The following is a 20547-nucleotide window of genomic DNA, read 5'->3' on the forward strand; positions in this document are numbered from 1 at the left end:
TCGCACAAGTCTGAGTATTTAGCTGCAGAACATTGCGCGATGGTCCCGCATCGCGGACCCATCGCGAATCGGCTCAGATTCGGGTCAAAAAGTCGGGTTACGCGTTTTTAGTTATATCTAAGGTTTGGGGTTTATTTCCCCAGCACCCCATTCACGAAAAATTACCCTAAAGTCAATAAGAACAAGTCCCAAGCCTCAATAACCATACAAGGTAAGTGTTATCACGATTCTAGGTTGAATTCAAATCCCTAATCTCTTTCTAACTTGAGTAAACCCTTCTAATCAATAGATTTGTGAGTGGAACATTATTGTTGGGCGTGGAAACCCTAGACCTCATATTCAAGAGGATTGGACGTCAAAAAGGTAATGCTTCTACACTCTAATCATTCATAATAGTGAATTGATGAGTTATTGGGAGAATAGTAAACGGGTTTAGTAAAGAGAATTACACGAACTATAGTGGGGTTTTGAATTATTGACTTGAGATTGTTATAATGATATGGGTGACGGAGAATGGTGTTAATTACACCTAATTGAGATTGTAGAATCACCTAGAAGTAGTAGAATGGGAATTGGGTGAAGAAACACCATTAATGGAGATTGTGGAGCTTGATGCCCACTAAGTGTTTGATAAAATGCTTAGATGATCAAAGCATGAATATTATTGCTAATATAGAATCCCTTTGACTTGTATTGATATAGATCAAAATTGAAAGGGTTGACGAACATTGTATTACGCTCAAAGGCTGGAATTAAGGTATGTGAGGCTAACTATCTACGTTAGGGAATGTTCATGATTCTCCCTACGCCTCATTCTTCATACTTGTCAGCAATTTGACTCGGAATATAGTTAGCCCTAGTTTCATGATATGATATAGAACTGTTATCTTCTAGGGTTGCAATTACAGAATTCGTTCATGGTTGTCACTTTGAACATCATGAACTCAGCACGTAATCTTTATAGACTTATGCATTGTTATCACATGAGTCTCAGTCAGTGTATAACCAGTTATTTGCATGAGTCCCATAATCAGAAACAGTTATCATGCTATCAGCTATAGCCAGTCTCAGTTTTATAAATTGTTAATGTTGAACACCTGTATCTGTATTTTTGGGCCCTAGGCCACAGTTTATGCATACGTATTGCTTGGGCCAGAGGCCACAGTTTTTGTGCACATTATTTGGGCCCTAGGCCACAGTTATATTTACAGTTTTACAGGTGATTCTTCATCCAGAACAGGGAGTACTTCAGCTTCTTGCTTTCCTGTTTAGTTCAGTTTCAGTTTCAGTTCCAGTATTTTTATTGCTTCAGTTGCTTTACATACCAGTACAATTCAAATGTACTGATGTCCCTTTTTACTGCTTGGGGGCCTGCATCTCGCGATGCAGGTAGCGACATACAGGTTGACGATCCAGCTACTTAGGAGTGTCCGTATCAGCTACTGTGGTGAACCCCAGTTTCCTTCGGGGCGATATCAGTCATGCAGTTCTCACAGCTTTCTAGACAATTACCTTTTTGTATTCATTAGAGGCTTCATAGACACAGTTCAAACAGTCAAATATTTATTATGTTAGCCTTGTTGGTAGTCGTTCAGTTGTTTGGTTTAGCCATGTTGGCTACTTTCAGATATGTTCAGATTGTCTAAGAATTTCCGCATTATGATATTTCAGTGAGACTTTTAGTTAATCAGTATGTGTTAGTTTTATTTTATAAATTAGTTATGTTTTGGTACCACATGTTGATTCAGCCAGCCAGTTGGTTCGCTCGGTCACATGTAGTCAGGCACCGGGTGCCGTGTTACGTCTAGGCCCGGGTTCGGGGCGTGACATATAAAAATTAACTTATCTAAATGAGGATAAATTCAATTATATATAAGGAGTATTTAAATAAGAAAATGACAATTCTAATTTTTTAAATTTTCTTTCGTGTAAAACTGCTACATATCTTTACATGAAATTTGCACTTCAGTAGCTTTTCAAACCCAAATGGAGCCAAATTAATTGATCTATATACTTTATAACTTGGATTAAGATAGTTGTATAAAATGATACTTCAGAAAATACTGATAAAAAATATGATAACTTCATCAAATTATTAATATTAAAAAAATGATTAGATTAAAATTGAGCAAAGATATGACGTGTGTTAAATTGAACAATAAATAGTAGGCTAACGAAATGCAAAATAAATACATTTTGATTTATTTCTTAAAATAGTTTAGGTCACATAGTTAGATTTTAGCCTTTCACTGTTGGTGCAAATATATAGGAATATATCAGTACATATACACAACACATATATAATGTAGATATTATTAAGATCAAACCAAATACTGCTTTATTAAGTGGAGATTATCTTTCTTATATGGCCAACCAAATGTTGCGTTAATTATGAGATATATTGTTGTCTTTTCTTATGCAACTTACTAAACGTTATAGCATTTTATGTGAAAGTTTATACATATTAAATTAGTTAAACCAGTACAATCAACCAAACGAGCCCTAGGAGTTGAATTGGTCTCGCATTATTGTTACCAAATATAACAACCATTAGCAGTTAACTAGGCCTGGAATGCAGTTTGAAAAAAGAGAAAAAGTGCTAGTTCTTGATCACATGGCCAGTCCATTAATACTGCTAAGATTATTTAACAAATAAATTTATTATAAGATTAAATGAAAAGTATGATTAGTGAGGATGTAAATAGTCGTCCAACTTTTAACTCATTATGTTGATAGAACATACTATCCAATGCATTGCAGGGATAGTGTATATAAAACTAATTGGAAGACTTGTGGGGTTCTTTTGTTTTGTGTTAAGTCTTTTCCTTGAAATCACTTTCACGTGCCTTACAAGTGACCGATAATTTTGAATGTGAAAACATTCAAAAAGAAAAAGAATTGGATGTTTCCACATAATTTCTATCAGTTTTCCCCCTAAAATACTTTGAATGACAAGATGCCCTATCGACACAAAGAATCCACAAGTTATTTCCTAGCTAGAAGAAATAAAAAATCATGAATTATACTATACTTATATTGCCGCTTCAAGAAGCTCTTGTTTAATTTTATTTGATTGAATATATGGATGTATCAATTTGTAATGGCCTATAATTTATAAACTTCATTATTTTTATTTCAAAATTTAATTTTAGAAATTTTGGCAAAATCATATTTCATCACTCTATGGGAAAATAAGCTCAAAGTTTATGTATAAACTACAATATAAATGATAATTTATATAGTCATGGGCAAATAGATAAATAATGAATAAATGAAAAAGGGAAAAAATGTGAGTACAAACGCGAAAAATTAACATTAATAGTTAAGTTTTACTTTTGTATGCGAAAATGACTTGACCCAAAATGAAGTTTCCAAGAAGAGATATGGGTATATACGTAGCTGCTTCCGTGGGTTCCATTTCCATTATGCGATATCGAATTATAGCAATTGATGTATAATGCTTTAAAAAAGTAATTTATGAATTTCAAATATGAAAAGTGAGTTTAAGTCAGACGAGTTTGTTGTTTGAAAAAATTGAAAACATTGGCAACTCGCTATTATTGCAAAATGAGTTTGTTAAATTTATCGTTATTTTGGCAAATTGACGATTGAAATTTATTCTTTATGACATTTTGAACTCATCTGGAATAAATTTGGGCGAGTACTTATTCATTTTTTTTTTCGTGCTTGGTTGTATAGATTAATATGAAAGTGCATAAAAAGTCCCGAAATTTTACTCAATTTATAATTTATACATCTAATTTATGGTGTGTTTGGACTACTTATCGCGCTATGGGGCAGAAAAAGTGGTCTCACTTCCTGCTTAGAAGCACAGGAAAAGTGAAAAGATTAAAAAAATATAACGTGTGGCTTTTTCTTTAAAACAATATTTTGGATTTATAATTGTTAAATAACTTGTACTTCGCCAACTAGACGCAACGTACCTTCTCTCCTCAACACAATTCTTCTCAAATCTCAATTACTAACATGTTATACATCCACTAAGGGACTACATAAATCTTGGCAACCGTCTAACTCCTCGACATTGATGAGTATTGGCAAAGCCACTTGTGAATTCAATCCCTTTCATTAAACATACTCTGTAATAGAATATGTAGCAACCATCCAAACAGACGTCGTACCACCAGCTACCTTATTTTGTCTTTACTTATTTTACTCTAATAATTCTATTTTTATTTTTTACCCTACCATTTTATAATAGCTCTACCCCCGTACCCTACTTTTCTTGTTGATTTATTCCTTCATATTGCTATTGTCTGGCATTATGTAACGACAGTATATCCATCAAAACAATACAGTACGACACAACACAACACAGTATAATACGATATATTACAAAACAATATGTACCAATCAATTCATTAAAAAAAGTCAAACCTGTGCTGAAGAAAATAGGGAAAGGACTACCCATAATACTTTTCCCATTACACTCAACATTAACCATATAATTCCCTCTTTTCTACTCAATATAACTGACAGTATAACTCCCATCACCCATATCCTTAACTATCCCTTCCAAATCAGATCCACCAACACCAGGGGAAACCCTAACCCTAACCTCAGCCCTACCAATACCAACTTTCCTCCCATCACAATCCTTCGTAACTACAGTAAATGTTGACGTAACACAAGCCGTACCACCAGCTATACCAGCTCCAGCCGCCGTACATTTTGTAGGGTCCACTGGACCGACCGGCTTAGATGCGAGCCGTTTTTCCTCGTATTCCTCATCGTCAGTGTCGGATGTTGCGGCGGCGGTTGGCGGCGTTGGTTAAGGAAGAATCGATGTTTTTGAAAGTGGCTTCGAATGCGGCTTTAGCGGCGGCGTCTTTTTCGGCTTCGCTTTTGAGTTTTGCTTCTTCGGCTTCTTTTGCCCATATTGGTTTTATTGCCGGTGTTACTGTGATCGCCGGTGAGTTGTTGTTCCGGTCAGCCATGTACAGTCAGCTTTAATTGTGTACTAACCCTAGGATTTTGGTTTTGGGGGAAAGGCCGAAGAGAAATAGAATTAAAGAAGAGGTGCCAATCTATAAGAACGTCAAAGTTTTGGACCCATATAGGATTAAGGAAATTAAAAAAAAATTAAACTATACTAGCAAAGGTGAAATCAGGGCTTAGTCCTTTAATGGTCATTTGGTAGGCAGTCAAAATTATCCCGAGATTATAATTCCGACTAATTTATCCCAACCTTAGTGGGATAAGGTGGGATATCCCGCCCTTAGGATTATGCTTCATTTTGTACCGTATTTGTTAGGAGGGATAAATTTATACCTCATACCAAACACGGTATAAAAAATTAGTGCTGGGATATCCCAGCCTATACCATGCACCAAACGACCCCTTAGGGTCTGTTTGGAAAGCCATTTAGTAATTGGAATTGGTGTAATTAGTAGGTTAGTAAACAAATAATTACCATGATTTGTTTGTTTATTTGGTTGTACAAGTGCAATTATACAGTTAGATAATTCAAATTTAATTATAAAAAAACTTTTATGTTTACATAAGACATACTTATTACTTAATTTTATCAATCGCCATGTCTTCAAAATACATATTATTTCGAAACTTTAGAACTAAATAATTGTATTAATTAAAATATTATATTAAAAAAAATGACATAGAGCCTGTTTAGATGGGCTTAAAAAAAGTAGCCTATAAGCTGAAAACAACTTATAAGCTGCTTTAGATAAGCTCAGCCAAACTGGCCAAATTATTTTTTTGGGCTTATTTTAAGCACAAAATGGCTTTAAGCTGGTCAGCCAAACATTCAAAAAAGCTGAAACAGCTTATATCCAAACGGGCTCATAGAAACAAGTGACACTTTAATTGAGTCAATTAATAAGTACTTCTAACTAAGCATGCATTTTCCAATGACATCATGGAAAACAATCAACAATCGGGTGCTTATGGGTCTGTTTTAAGTTAATACCAAAACCAAATTATTCTAGTCGGTTTTTAAAATTCTTAAAATCAAACCAAATTAAATATAATACAAATCCATCAGTTTGGTTGTAGTCGGTTTGGTTCAGTTATTCAATATTAAAGAAAATTAACGTTGTTTCCCTCTTTCATGTTTTTTTCTACAATTAGGAGATAATTTTCTATCATTTTCCAACTTATAATTCGTTATTACTCTTTTATTGTGATAGCTATGATATTCTTAGATTATGGAGAAAACTTCTTAGAATTTATAAGTTTTAATTAAGTGAATAAAGTTTATAAGAAATACAAAAAATAAATATAGGTAAATTTCATAGTTGTTTCTTTGAACAAACGAGTTTGAATTCATGGACATGTTTTTAGAAATGAGCTTAAGGTATAAAGTTCTTTAGCATATTAGAGATAAATAGTTTTTTTTATTGAAAACGAATACAAATTATTTAAAAGTATTTTGTAAAAAATAATATATTGTATCTATATTATCATAAAAAAAATTATGTATAAATTTGTCGGTTTGGACCCTTTTTTTCTTCGATTTGCATTTAGTAAAATCAAAACCAAACTATAATATGATCGATTTTTAAAATTTAAAATCAAACCCAACCCAAAAGTATGGTCAGCTTCAATGTATCCGAACCCTAAAATTGGTGAGGGGTCAGGTAAGGGGGCAGGGGTAAGAGATTTTGGTAATGAGTAAAGGCCGTGAAGAAATAGAAAAAACAAAATAGAGGTGCTAGAGTATAGAAACCTCAAAGGTTTGGCCCCGTATAGGATTAAAGAAATTAAAAGTAGTTATATCAATTTTTAAACGCTAGTAAACCCTGCCGTTAGCACTGGCGAAATTAGGTTTAGAGCCTGTTTGAATTGACTTATTTTAAGGTGCTTTTAAGTCTTTTTTTTGTGGTTTTTAGGTAAGTTAAAAATGTGCTTTTAAACACTTGATTTTAAGTCAAAATAGTAAAAATAAGCCAATAATCATAAGTTAGGAATCATAACTTATGAGGCCATTTGCGCTTTTGTCCCTATTTTTGTACTGCTCTTTAATGTTTGCCCCTCAAATGGAACTTATGCCCCGGGAGACACAGGTTTCATTTCAGTGGCAAAAATTAAAGACCAGCCCATTTGAAGGATAAACAACGCAATTTTTTCTAATTTATAACTTTTGACTTATAAGACATAATTTTTTCCAAACATGCTCTACTTTTAAATGTTATATTCTAAATTAATAATTAGTGCATAATCATAACTTTTTTTAACATACATACAAGATTTAGACTAAAGCTATTGATTTATAGTTAGTAGGCAGAGAGATATTCATACTTGCACGAAATTCTCAAGTAGACATCTGAACATGTTCAACAATAACAATGGAAGATGCAATGTGTTATCCATGTTAATGCAATTGAAAAAAACTTAAGTTGTGATAAACCATAAAAAAATTCTTATTATGTGTATTCTCACCCGCTCGGAATAATGGGAATGATTTATGATGTGTATCAATAGATATGTCAATTACATATTAAGTTTCAATAGATTCTTTCGCATTTCTATCTATGAGAAAAAGTAAAAAAGTATCGGTCAAGATAATGAACTTCATGTCAAGATAATGAACATCATATACTCCATCAAATAATTATTAAATAAAATAAGACCACATCAATGCATTTGAATTGACTGATTTAGTCAGGCAAAAAAAGGTAACAAAGCTTATAATTTTGCTACATGATAAGTATCTTTTTAGGTAGCCATTATATTTGAAGAAGTTCAAAATAAATTTTAAAATTTGAAGTTGTATTTTGACATGCATTGAGGATGCTTAGTAGCTCAACTATCTGAACTTTCAAACTTATTGGTAAGAGTTTGATTCTCCCTCTTGTAATCCCCTTTTTTATTTCCTTTTCGCCTACCCTCAATTTAAAAGTAAATAAAATATTTTGACATGCATTTTATTTAAAATAAAGTTTGGTGAGTTAGAAAAAAAATCACTTTAAAAACTGTTTTCTTTAATTAAAAACTCATCTTAAAAAATAATAATAAAATCGTTATAAACTATAGTACTATGTATAATCAAAATAGTTTGAAAGTATTCTATGGAAAAAAGTAAAAGTAAAATAAAAAAATAAAAGAAAAGGAAAAATCCAAACGGCCCCTAAGCTTGTGTAAAATTACAATTATAGAGTTGGTTACAAAGGGTAATCGTTAAACCCTTTGTTAAACCTCTTTTCTTCCTCTGCAGCAGCTTGTTTTTTTCCTTTCCCACAGAGCCAAATTCTACTTACAATTTACTATTGGGCAAAAGGGTTTAAGGTTTTGGAGTTCAATTTTATTGAGCAAAAAAAAATGGCAACACATTCAGATGCTTATGCTGTTAAATATCTCAACAAGTCTCCTGGTCGCCGCCGTTTTACTGTAAGCTCTCTGTCTCTTCTAATCTCAACTAACAATTAGAAAGATTGCAACTTTAGTTTCCGAGGTTGTTATTACAGCTATAGTGCACCCTTTTGGAGACAAAAATTGGAACTTTAGTTTCTGGGGTTGTTACTACAGCTCTAGGCCACGCCTTTTTGGGGAAAAAAATAGGAACTTTAGCTTCTGGGGTTGTTATTACAGCTCTAGGACACCCCTTTTTGTGAAAAAAATAAATGGAACTTTACACCATAGCTCTAGGCCACCCCTTTTGGGGAAAAATTGGAACTTTAGTTTCTGGGGTTGTTATTACAGCTCTAGTCCACCCCTTTTGGGGAAAAATTGGAAATTTAGTTTCTGGGGTTGTTATTACAGCTCTAGTCCACCCCTTTTGGGGAAAAATTGGAACTTTAGTTTATGGGGTTGTTATTACAGCTCTATGCCACCCCTTTTGGGGGGACAAAAATCAGTGTTACTGAAAAAAAGACATGGCTTTTGTGCTTTAGGACAAGTGTGAACTTCAAAGAATGACTCCCAAAGTGGTCTGTCTTATCGACGTTATTGTATATTGGGTTCGTTATATTAATTTTGATTTCTTTATTATACTACCAAATTTGTACTCCCTTCGTGGGCACGGAGTTTAAGGAGCTGAATCTTGTGTTCTTGATTAAAGATGTGTGTGGTCCTTTAAATCTTGTGGTCTTAAACTTGCCATGTAGAATGTTGGAATTGAAGAGCCACTCTTTTTTGGGACAGAACAAAGAGAAAAGTAAGACATTTAAATTGGGACAGAGGGAGTCATGTTTGGTATTTTTAGATTTTCGTAAATTGTGCATGTTGCTTCTAAGAAGCATGTTGCTTTTGAAATTACTAGAAAAAATAATCTTCCGGCTATTGGCATCTGTGCTAAACCATTTAACTCATAGCAGTTGCTTGTTCTTCTTCAATTTTAAGATTCAGTCTCTATGTCAAGGCTACTTATATCAAACACTTTGACTTACAGTCGAGCCTATTAAATGTGCAATTACTAATAGCCTTTTTGCTAGTCTATGATGCAAATAGTATGTATATCTTTAAGCCATTTCTACGTCTAAACTTTGTACATGAGCCCTTTGTACTCATTGTTTTTGCGCCTATGATTGTCAATTGTTGTTTTTCTTTTGTGGGGATTGAACTTGATGAGTTTTATGTATGGTGCAGTTCAAGACATTTTCAGAGCGGATTGAGGATTCTGACATTGATGTGTACAGAAATCTTGACCCTTTAAAAGCCGAGCCATCTGAAGGTTCCTCTTTCTTCCGGGATTGCCTTATGGAATGGAGAGTACGTATTTTCATATTTCTATTTGAAAATTTCCTTAACCTTATATGTAAAAGATGTCGAATATTTGGGAGATTTTTTTTGGTACAACTGTTTTTTTTCTTCTTGAATTGCATTAACTTTATATTTCAACTGCGAAGTGTCAAACTTTTTGGTTTTGTTAGAGTGGCAGTTACAAGTCTTTTGTTTGGAGATTTTTTATATGGGCTTGAATTTTATTTTTGTGAAAAAATGTCAGCAAAACAATTCTGTTAATGATGTCTTGAGAAATGAAAAGGAGCTCTCGTTTCACAAAGTTTACCAAGAAAATTATGTTTTTAGATAGTGTTTACATCTTTTGTATTGAAGAAGATTCAACAGTTCATAAGGGTTCAAGCATGATTTCTTTTCCCCATGAGCCTGTAAAACAAAACACGGAAATGGTTGGTTCAGAGTTTTATAAGTTTCTCCGTTGTCCGAGTAGTTTTGGACCTGTGCACGTGCATTTGGTTATAGTTTCAGTGCTTATAAGCACCAGTTCAAGTACATTCAACTGTTAGACAAGTTTTAATGTAGTTCGAAGGACATGCAAGAAGTACACATAGGCATCACACCACGTTCTACACATGTATGTCTAGGCAAATGAAGAGTTCATGCAATATAGCTTCTGACTGCTTTGCCATTTGATTTAAGTTGGGTTTCACTACTACTGATTGTGCTTCTTGTACTTCTTAAGGATGCTTGTTCTTTCTCTTTTGGATTTCCACTAGTTCGCTTTTTCATTTTTGGACAAAATAACAGGAATTAAACACTGCAGAAGATTTTACTTCATTTTACGAGGAAATATTTCCCTTGGTACAGACGCTACCGCAAATTATACTGCAGAAGGAACTGATAGTCACAAAACTTCTTTCAAGATTGGACATGAAATGGAGACTATCCCTTGAGCCAATCCTTGGGTATTTCAAGAACTTACTGGGTTCTTTTAAGGACGATTCACTTGGTTTTTACTTTTGTTTTTCATATTAAAAGTACCTTTTCCCCTCTAGTTTTGGAAGTTGAGCACCTCTATTACAAAATACTAAAAGTAGATTCTTATTGACCAAATTAAGAACTTTTATGAACAGGGAAACTTATTCAGGTTCCTTGATTTATTCCCTTTTAAATATAACCCCTTTGCTAATGCCTATCTATGAAACACCTTACTTCATCAAAAAAAAAATAAAAAAATAACCCCTTTGCTAGTGGTAAGAGTGCGGAGCATGATGTGTGGGTAACGCTCAGGTCATGGGTTCGAACCCTGCCACAAACAAAAACCTAGTATTTGAGTGGAAAGGGGGGGGGGGGGGGGGGTTGCGTTATATACCAAGTTTCGAACTATGCGCCACTGGCCTCGGAGATTTTCTCGGTTATAAAAAAATAAAAAAGAAAGAAGAAAAATATTACTCCTTTGATTGTTTGGGAAGTGTAAATGTCACTTCGTTATCTGCTTCAGAATTATGTTAGGCTCTCAAAGCTCCTAAAGTTCCTAGGACTGTAAATTTTTATTCATTAATCTCCAGAAGCTAACTGCTAAACATGATCTTCTGTGGCCGACTAGGATTATTGGATTTTTTCTAACTTTAGAATTGAAAAAGGTTTCCTCTTATGATTTTTTGCTATTTCTTTGCTATATGTTATTGTTCCCACCATTATTCTCATAGAGCGCCAGAGATAAAGTGCTTAACTGTTTCTTTTTCCTCTTTATCATCAAACCCCGTTATTGTTGAGCTATACTTTTCTGTAGGTTGATTGCAGCCCTATCTAGAGATCTCCTGGAGGACTTCTTAACGTGAGTGCTTCTTCTGTCTGATTTTCTTCTTCCTTCACGTCAATGGACATCGTGGGGGATTGTTTAGCACCTTGCTTATAGTTTCCCAGCAGTAAAATTTGGAAATAGTATCATCATTTCTGGGAAGAATTCCCTAATATTGTTGCCCCTGCTGTCAGCTTTTCTTTCGTATCTTGTTTGGTTGTCTTTTTGATTTTTTCCTTCTCATTTTGCGGGTCATTTTCTTCTGTTGTAAATTGATACATTTCATTGGCTTCTGTTTTTTACTATGTTCTTTTCAGTTATTTGTGTTTCATATCCTTGTTTTATATGTTCCCCTGTGCTTCATCTGTCTAATTCGATGATGTTGGGAATGGTAAAAATTCTTCTATATGAGCTTGAAGACGTTAAGTATATGTGGGTGTGTGCCGATCAACTCTGTCCTAGTACTTCTACAAGTTTGGGCATAAAGAACACCTTTCAACAGTTTTACCCATATCATGCAGAACGGCTTTTAGTTCCTTTAAAAATTCTGCTCATATTTTTGTTGCCAGCTTTCTTCAGAGGATTGCCGACTCTTTGGCGTGCCTTCTCAGTAGTGGTGCTGATAGTGCCGACTCTTTGGCGTGCCTTCTCGGTAGTGGTGCTGAAAGAGAACCAGATATAATTGAGGAGGTACTGGGTTTTCCTCAAAGTAATCTTTAGCATACCGGCTTCAACATTATCTTCATATCAGATCTGAGTTCAATTCTTTGTTGTTTTGCAGATTTTCTAGTCATGGTCTTTTATTATGATGTACCTGCAAAAATATCTTGTTAAAGATGTTGTTGATGTTCTGAAGTAAGTTTACCCTACTATCAAAGCTTCAATTGGCAGATGTGACTGTGATTCCTCTGCCATTCAGCAAATCATACTTATAAGTTGTTCCCTGTAAACATAAATAATTAGAGGTTCCCCTTGTTTTGGGTGTTAATAAGTAGCTTATCCCTCTCTCTCTCTTCACAGGGTAACAGTAAAATTAAGATACTATTCCAAGGAGTACGTCCATGAATTTATGGCTGACTCAGTATCATTCATATTGAGGAATGCTCCTGTTAAGCAGCTTATAAAAGGTATTCTACCTATGTGCCTGCCAATTTGTGTTCTTGGAGAAATTTCTATCTGTATAGATTTAGTTCGGCAAAAGAATATTTGACCTGTTTTTAGCTATCAGTTTCAAAATGTAATAATCAAGTGTTTATATGTCTTAGCTTCTTGTATCACTCCTTTATGACCCTTCTTTGACATTCAGCTATTTTCAGCTAAACAATTATCATTGCTGTTAACTTCTTGTTAACTTCTTGAATCAACAGGAGTGAGGAAGCTTATGTTTGAAGTTGCGAAGAAGCCATTGGAAATAAGAAAGTCCGCTGTCAGTTCACTATTGTGGTATGTTCTGAGAGGAAGCTCCTCAAGGGCTGAACAAGTGTTACGCCTACTGATGGACAAGTCTCTGTTTACTATAGGTGATCAGTTCACAGAGGGTAAGCTACCATTGCCGTACTTTCTATTTTGTTAGCTGCAGAAAATTGGAAGTGCTAGCTCCGTATAGAATTGCGGTTAGATCTTTCCGTCTTCTATATTTTCAGGGTGGTAGGATATACAAAATGTAATGTGATTTACCTATGAGCCGGAGGGAAAAATGTCAACAAATTTATTATATAACATAAAATTCATTGTGACTTTAATCATGTGTGCTCAGTTTATATTAATGCATCCTTGCCAGCTTATGGTTTTAAATATTGTTTGGAGCAATGAAATTGTTAATACAAACCTTATAAGAAATGAACGTGTTAATACAATCTGTCATATTGTCGGGTCTAACTTTCCGTTTGACTTGTGTTCTTTGCTAAGTGTAGGTGCTGAGACCATTCTTGAAGTTGTTGTTCTAGCACTGCAGAGATTATGTGAGGAATTGGAAGCTACAGAGTTGGAGTTGATGTGGGTTTGCTTATATGAGGAGATAACTGAGTGTGTATCTCAAGGCCATCTATTGCACCTTGGTCGCCTTTTATCCCTTCTTGTTTCTACCCTGCAAGTTAGTTACATTCAGAAAATTTCTGGTAGGTTATTAGTGTTTTCCATGTGCGTTGCGTCAGTACAGTATGAAATGGTTTTCTAAGATATTTTGCTTATTCCAGATTACAAAGGGGTGCTTCAATTGATCCAGTTACTTGTACAGACTTACATTCTGCCCTATTCTATTGTGAAGGCAATTGATCAAACATCAAACGCTGTTGACAAAGTTATGCAGTCAATGCTTTGCATTCTTGACGGTCTATATAGAGCTAATAATATTTCTACTCTCTCTTCTGTTTCAATTCAATGGGCTCCTGTGTTTGATTTGAGGAATAAGAGGTATTGCTTTCTTTTGTACGTGTGAGCTTGTCTTCCAGGTGACATTTTTGCTTGTTTCCCTAACAATTGCCTATTGTTGTAGTTTGCTGTCTTTTGTCGAAGATCTTCTATTGAAGGAGCCTGGCGTCGTCCATTTTTTCAGAGCTAGCATTATAAGGTAATATCCCTTGTCCCTGACTTTGTTTTTGCACACGAAAGCACATTTCATGGATGTATTGTGGTTGCTTACTGGTTTTGTAATATTTCTCTCTTTGTGAAAGTTAATAGTGTGCTAACCAATCTTAACCTTCGAATGGCATTTCAGTGCATTAAATGATATGATAGAGATTTCAGAAGAAGAGGTTATTTATCTGCTGCAGATCCTTTTTAAGAGGCTGCCAGTACAAGGACATAGCTTCTTGGATGAAGTTCCAAAGGAGAAGCTTTCAAGAATTCACAATTTTCTCCGAGAAGCCATTGGCCGTTGGATTCGGCGTATACAAAAGGAACCATTATCTAGCCAAATTGAAGAAAATGAGTTAGCCATACTGTGGGGAATCATTGGCTGCTATCCTTATGTAGTAGGTGGTTCAGCGAATGAGTCATTACTAATGGACTTGGTTAATGCTCTAGATGAGCTTTTGAGTACTGAATCTGGTGAGACATGTTATTGAGATGAGTTAGATTCCTTAGGGAGAAACTTAGCCATTCATAGTTCTATACCATCTTTGGCATGACCAGAAATTACAAATATTTTACACACCAAATGCTAAAATTTAGTTGTGGAATTTTGTTCCATGATATAGATCTTAGTGACTACATGCTAGAATCGGTGAGATCTGTTTCTAAAAGAAATGAATCTTGATGAACTTCTTGTTGTGACCCTTTCCTCCCCATGTATAGTGATTTTTTTGTCACTGACTTATTACATGTCTCTCTTTCTGACTCTCCTTTATGTGCTAGCTGACATTGCTGGGCATCCCAGAACTACCTGGCAGAGCTTGGTTGGTGCTGCATTGGGTTCTTATTGTAAGTCACTGGCCAATCAAAATTCCAGATGTGATGATTCTGTCGTAAGCAGGTTCTTAGATCTGGCAAGAAAGCACAAGACATGTTCTCAAGTGTTGTCTCCTGTAGCTGATATTTTGGATTCAGTTTGTGGGTATGTTGGTACATGTTTGAAAATCAGGTTTGGTAGCACTTTTTGCTCCTCAGTTGGTAACCCTTTAAAATTATGGTTGAAGGTTCATAATCCAAGCTGATGCAAGCACTAAAAAGTATCACCCAGAACTTGTAGTGAGTAAGATGGTGGATGCCTTGGGCGTGTTTGCTGCAAATTTGAGCCACCATGACAAGAGCTTGCGGCTTTCGACCTTGAGAATATTGTGCCACTACGAACCTTTGACTGATGCCAGCACTACTAATGAACAACCATTTGAGAAGAAAATGAGAATGGATAATCCTGAGGCTACTCTGGTGGACTACTATGGCAATAATGTACAAATGTGATACCTTATCCTTTGATATATAATTTCTTCCGTCAGTAAACATTGCCTGGTTATTTTCAGGTGGTTCGTCTCCAATTTTTAATTGAAGAAACGCCTCTTTCTATTGCAACCAGTAGAAAAGTCATTCTACAGATATCCAAAATACAGATGAGTTTATCTGCTGGAAGGGTAGCTGAAGAGTATATGCCTGTTGTTCTTAGTGGAATTATTGGAATCTTTCATAACTGTTTTAGCTATTTGTGGAACCCAACATTGGACTGCATAGCTGTCCTCCTTAGTCAATACATTGGTCTGCTGTGGGACAGATATATTGAGTACCTTGATCATTATCTGTCTGTTTTTCTGGGTTGTCATGATGAAGCTGCTGAAAGCGAGGGGGAATCGATAGAGCCAGCTAATAGTATGTCCCATCTATTTTATCCCAAACCTCAAAGATAAATTCGAGACCTGTTTGCTAGCTTTTCTTTTGGTCCATATAGTCTGAGCTTGCTATTTTGCTGAACGGCTGTTCTTTTTTATCCAAATGGTTTCACTTTAGTGTTAATTACTGTGATATATATTTGCAGATTTGACTGGAAGCTTCAGGTCTTATGCCTTTCCGGTGTCTGATGGTGCGTCATGTGCAACAATTTTTTCTTTGTTGATTCAGTGTTTGCAGAAAATTCCATCTGTTGCCGAATCACGTTCACGACAAATCGTAGCTCTGTTCTTGAAGTTCTTAGGCTATAATATTGAAGATCTTAAGAGGTGCATTTATTTTTCAACTATAGTTTTTAGGTTTGGGGAACGTGTTTTTACTTCTATCTTCTCCAATTCACCCCGTGCTTATCTGCTTGTTCTGGAAAATGCAGTGTGGAATTATACAATCAGGAGGGTTGTAAGGGGAAAGAGTGGAAAGGCGTTCTTCAAGAATGGTTGTCCTTATTCAGACTGATGCGCAACTCTAGGTCTTTTTATCTCAATCAATTCTTCAAGGAGGTTTTGCTGTACAGGTTTGCATTTTAACTTATTCTCAACAGTCAAAATTAGTATACCCTATTAAATCTTATTTGAGGTTACTTATTTGTTGTATTCTTCTTCTTTCTTTTTGTTGGGGTTTTTTTTTTGGGGGGGTGGTGGTGGTGGTTCAGACTTCTTGAGGAAGATGATGCTGAATTGCAAAACAAGGTCCTTGATTGCCTGTTAAATTGGAAAGATGACTTTTTACTTCCGTATGATCAGCATCTAAAAAATCTGATCAATTCGAAACGTCTGAGGGAGGAGCTCAGCTCACGACATGGAGCTTATCTAGGGAATCAGATCTTGTTGATACTTCTAAAAAAATGCTCCCAGACACAGATTCCCAGGTAAGCAAAATAGATCCAGATCTGATTCTCTCTCCTCAGACCATCATCACAGCCCTCACTCCAGCATGACTCCAGCTCTCTCTCTCCTCCATAGCCTCCATCTACAGCTTTTTCTCTCTCCTCCATAGCCTCCATCTACAGCTTTTTCTAGTTCTTTTGCTTTCTCTCTCCTCCAAATCTTTTCAAATCTACCCTCTGTCGACATCAGCGTCCTCTGACAGTGCCGGATAAATTTTCCGGCGACCTGTCAGTGTCGGAAAAAAAAAACTCCGACGACCTGAGTTGCTGCCGGCAGAATCACCGGTGACATCTGACAGTGACGGTGACCACATCAATCAACATAAAACTCCTTCAGTTTCAATGACTTTCATTAGAAACATGCAGGGCTCACACCTTTTTTTCATCAGTGGGGATAAATCCTTTGAACTCAGGAATACAGGGGATAAATATTATAACTGGTTTTCATTAATAGAAAGGGGCAAGAGATATACAAGCAAGATCAATATGGATATTCAGAACCTGAGATGGGTGTGCGAAGCGCTTATTCAAGCATCAAAAGGCACTGGTCGACTATATAGAAGGTGGGGTAGAAAATAATAACACAATCTTTTCAGAGTTTACCAAAACTTCAATGTTTATGGTAGATTTGTTCGCATAGAGGTTTGGCATGGTTCATCTAAAACAGCAATGATAATCCCTGAGATCAGCCTCAACAGTGGATGGTCAGATATTGCGAAGAAAATCCTTCGATTTCTGAAAGAATTCAGCGAAGCAGAGCCACTGCTTTCTCCTCCCCCATTGACAAAATCTTATCGTGCAGCTGCTAGCATTGACAGATGGCCAGATATAAGTCAAGGAACCAACAAAGGAGAACTGAATGGAAAACATCCTCTGCACAGAAGCTTGGTTGGCACCTTCAATGATCCATTTCATCACAGTCCCAATCCCGAAACTATTCAGAAATGGTTCATTAGTAGATGGAGAGTTACTGCTGGCATCAAAGTCATACCTTTAGACCATAATCAGTTCCTCTTTGAGCTTCCTTCCAGGCAAGAGGCAATAAGGGTAAAGGCAGGGAATTGGTTCTGGAACGGAAGACATCTTTCTTTATCTTGGTGGTCGCATGACATTTTCTCATTGCAATCTGGTAACTGCTCAGAAAACATATGGTTGAAAGTTTTTGGAATCCCTCTAAATGCTTGGTCAATGGATACTTTTGAACATATAGGGGCTCGTTGCGGGGATTATGTCGGTGTTGATGAAGATACGAAGAACAGAACCCACCTGATCTGGGCTCGCATCTGCGTCAAAAAATCAGCTATGAAGTTTCCGGCAAGTTTGAATTTTGAATTTGATGATAGGATCTTCGAATTGCCAATAATTAAGGAAATCCGGTCTTTTTCTTTACATGCTGGTCCTTCAACTGGTTTGCCCGAGGTTGGTAATAAGATGGGATCAAATTCTCTCTCAGCTCCACGTGCTAATACCATTAATGATTCACGTGACACACGTGTGGAAGAACCTGTGGAGAAAAGAAGGAATTCGAAGGATTTAAACACAAATGGGCCGGCCTTATTCTCTTCTAATAGTCAGGGTAGTAAGAAACACTACAAAGGGAGAACTTCATTAGCTTTGAACAACGGTTACTACACTAAAGGCCCACTTACAAGCAAACACTTCAAGCAACACAAAAAGAAGCAAGTGTGGAGATCATCTGTACCAAAGCTGGACCCATGCTGCTTCAGAGCTTCATCTTCCTTGAATGCTTCATTCTCTTTTGATCCTTTTGAACTAGAAATTCAAGCTTCTAGTCCCAGGGATTTAGAACTCATGGAGGGGACACTGTCCGAGCCTGAAGCAGATGATGAAGCGGTTCACGCAGGGCACTCGATGGACCCACATATACCCAAACCGATATTCTCAGCACTGTCAGTTTCAAATGAATCTGACTCTGGTATCTCATCTCAGTCCTACAACAGTTTTCTTCCTTTACCTTGGCATGATCCACAAATTCAAACTGTTGATATCCCTGATGTGGTGGAAACCTCAAAATGGACGAAGTTGACAATGATGAAGGCTTGCAAAGTGTTGGGGGTAAATGTTGCTGGGTTTGAACACGAACTTCTGGGAATTATTCTGAGAATGGAGGAAAAAAGGAAAGTGCAGATTCTTGAGCAAAAAAATAAAATAGGAGAATTAAAGAAAGGGAAAAGCAAAGCAGTTACTGAACTTAAAAGATTGGATTGGGGTCTCCAGGACGGGAGTGGGAAGAAAGAGAGGGGCAGGTCTCACAAGGCTCATTCCAGATGAGAGTTAAAACACTCAGCTGGAATGTGCAGGGTCTCAATAATAAAGACAAGAGAAGCACTTTGAAATCTCTTATTCACAAGTGGGGAGTTGATATTATTTGCCTGCAGGAAACCAAAATAGAGACATGGAATCCATCTCTAATCAGGCAAATTTGGGGAAACAGATGGATCTCTTGGGCAGAAGTCAAAGCAATTGATACCAAAGGTGGGATATTAATAATGTGGGACAAAAGAGCTTGGAAATGTGTTGATTTTGAAGCAGGAGCCTTTTCTTTATCATGTAGATTCGAAAGTCTTGCTGAGGATTTCAAATGGGTTTTTACTAGTGTTTATGGCTCATACCAATCCAGAAAGGGAGGATCTTTGGCTCGAGTTAGCATCTATCAGGGGATTGTGGTCTGACCTATGGGTCATAAGAGGGGATTTCAATGTGTGCAGATGTGTGGGGGAAAGATTGAACTGCGTTAGAAGATCGAGGGCGATGCTGGGCTTCTCCAACACTATTCTAGACCTGGATTTGATTGACCCTCCACTTCAGGGAGCACAATTTACCTGGTCAAGAGGGGAGAAGTCTCTCCAAGCCTCTAGAATTGACAGGTTCCTTATCTCAACAGAATGGAGCGAGATGTTCAATACTATCAAACAGTACCCCTTGCCTAGAGTTTTTTCTGATCATAAACCAATTATTCTGGAAAGTGGAGATTGGGAGACCACACCTTCTTATTTCAAATTTGAAAACATGTGGCTTCAAGCTGAGGGTTTCATGGACATGATAGAAGGATGGTGGATTTCTTACACTGTATTAGGCACCCCAGACTTTGTGCTAATGCAGAAACTAAGGAATCTCAAGAAAGACATTACTAAATGGAATAGGGAGGTCTATGGAACAATCGAGACTCAAAGGAACAAGGCACTCAAAGAACTTTGGAAGCTGGACCAGTTAGCTGAGCTCAGAGCTCTCTCTACAGAAGAGAAAGGTCAGACATTGAATCTCAAACTTGAACTTCAGCAAATAGCAACCGCTGAAGAGATCTCATGGAGACAAAAATCAAGATGTTTATGGTTAAAAGAGGGGGATAAGAATACAAAGTTTTTCCAAAGAATGGCCAACTCTCATAGAAAGGGCAATACCATTGACAGACTCAAAATAGGGGATGAAGTAATTGAAGACAAAGGAAGGATCAAGGATGGTATTCTGGAGTACTATCAACAAATTTACAAAGAAACTGAATCTTGGAGACCCTCAACTGTCTTTGAAGGTCTGTCAAGTCTCAACACAGTGGATAAAGAGGACCTTGAACTTCCTTTCACCGAAATGGAGATTTTAGAAGCTCTCATGACTTGTGCCCCTGACAAAGCTCCAGGCCCTGATGGTTTCACTATGGCTTTCTTTCAAAAATCATGGAACTTCATCAAAGCAGACCTGCTAGCAGCTTTTAATTTCTTTCATCAGAACTGCCAAATGGTGAGATCATGCAATGCCTCCTTCATTGCTCTTATCCCAAAGAAGAAAGGGGCCGCAGAGCTTAGAG

The 20547-nt window shown here is 36.4% G+C and overlaps 1 pseudogene; it reads left to right on the forward strand.

Moving 5' to 3' along the window:
* Window positions 1–4414: 4414 nt before the first annotated feature.
* The window catches only part of LOC132610328 (uncharacterized), a 31077-nt pseudogene continuing 14944 nt past the window's right edge, over window positions 4415–20547 (forward strand).

This window comes from Lycium barbarum, chromosome 9, assembly GCF_019175385.1.
Source record: "Lycium barbarum isolate Lr01 chromosome 9, ASM1917538v2, whole genome shotgun sequence".
Classification (NCBI taxonomy): domain Eukaryota; kingdom Viridiplantae; phylum Streptophyta; class Magnoliopsida; order Solanales; family Solanaceae; genus Lycium; species Lycium barbarum.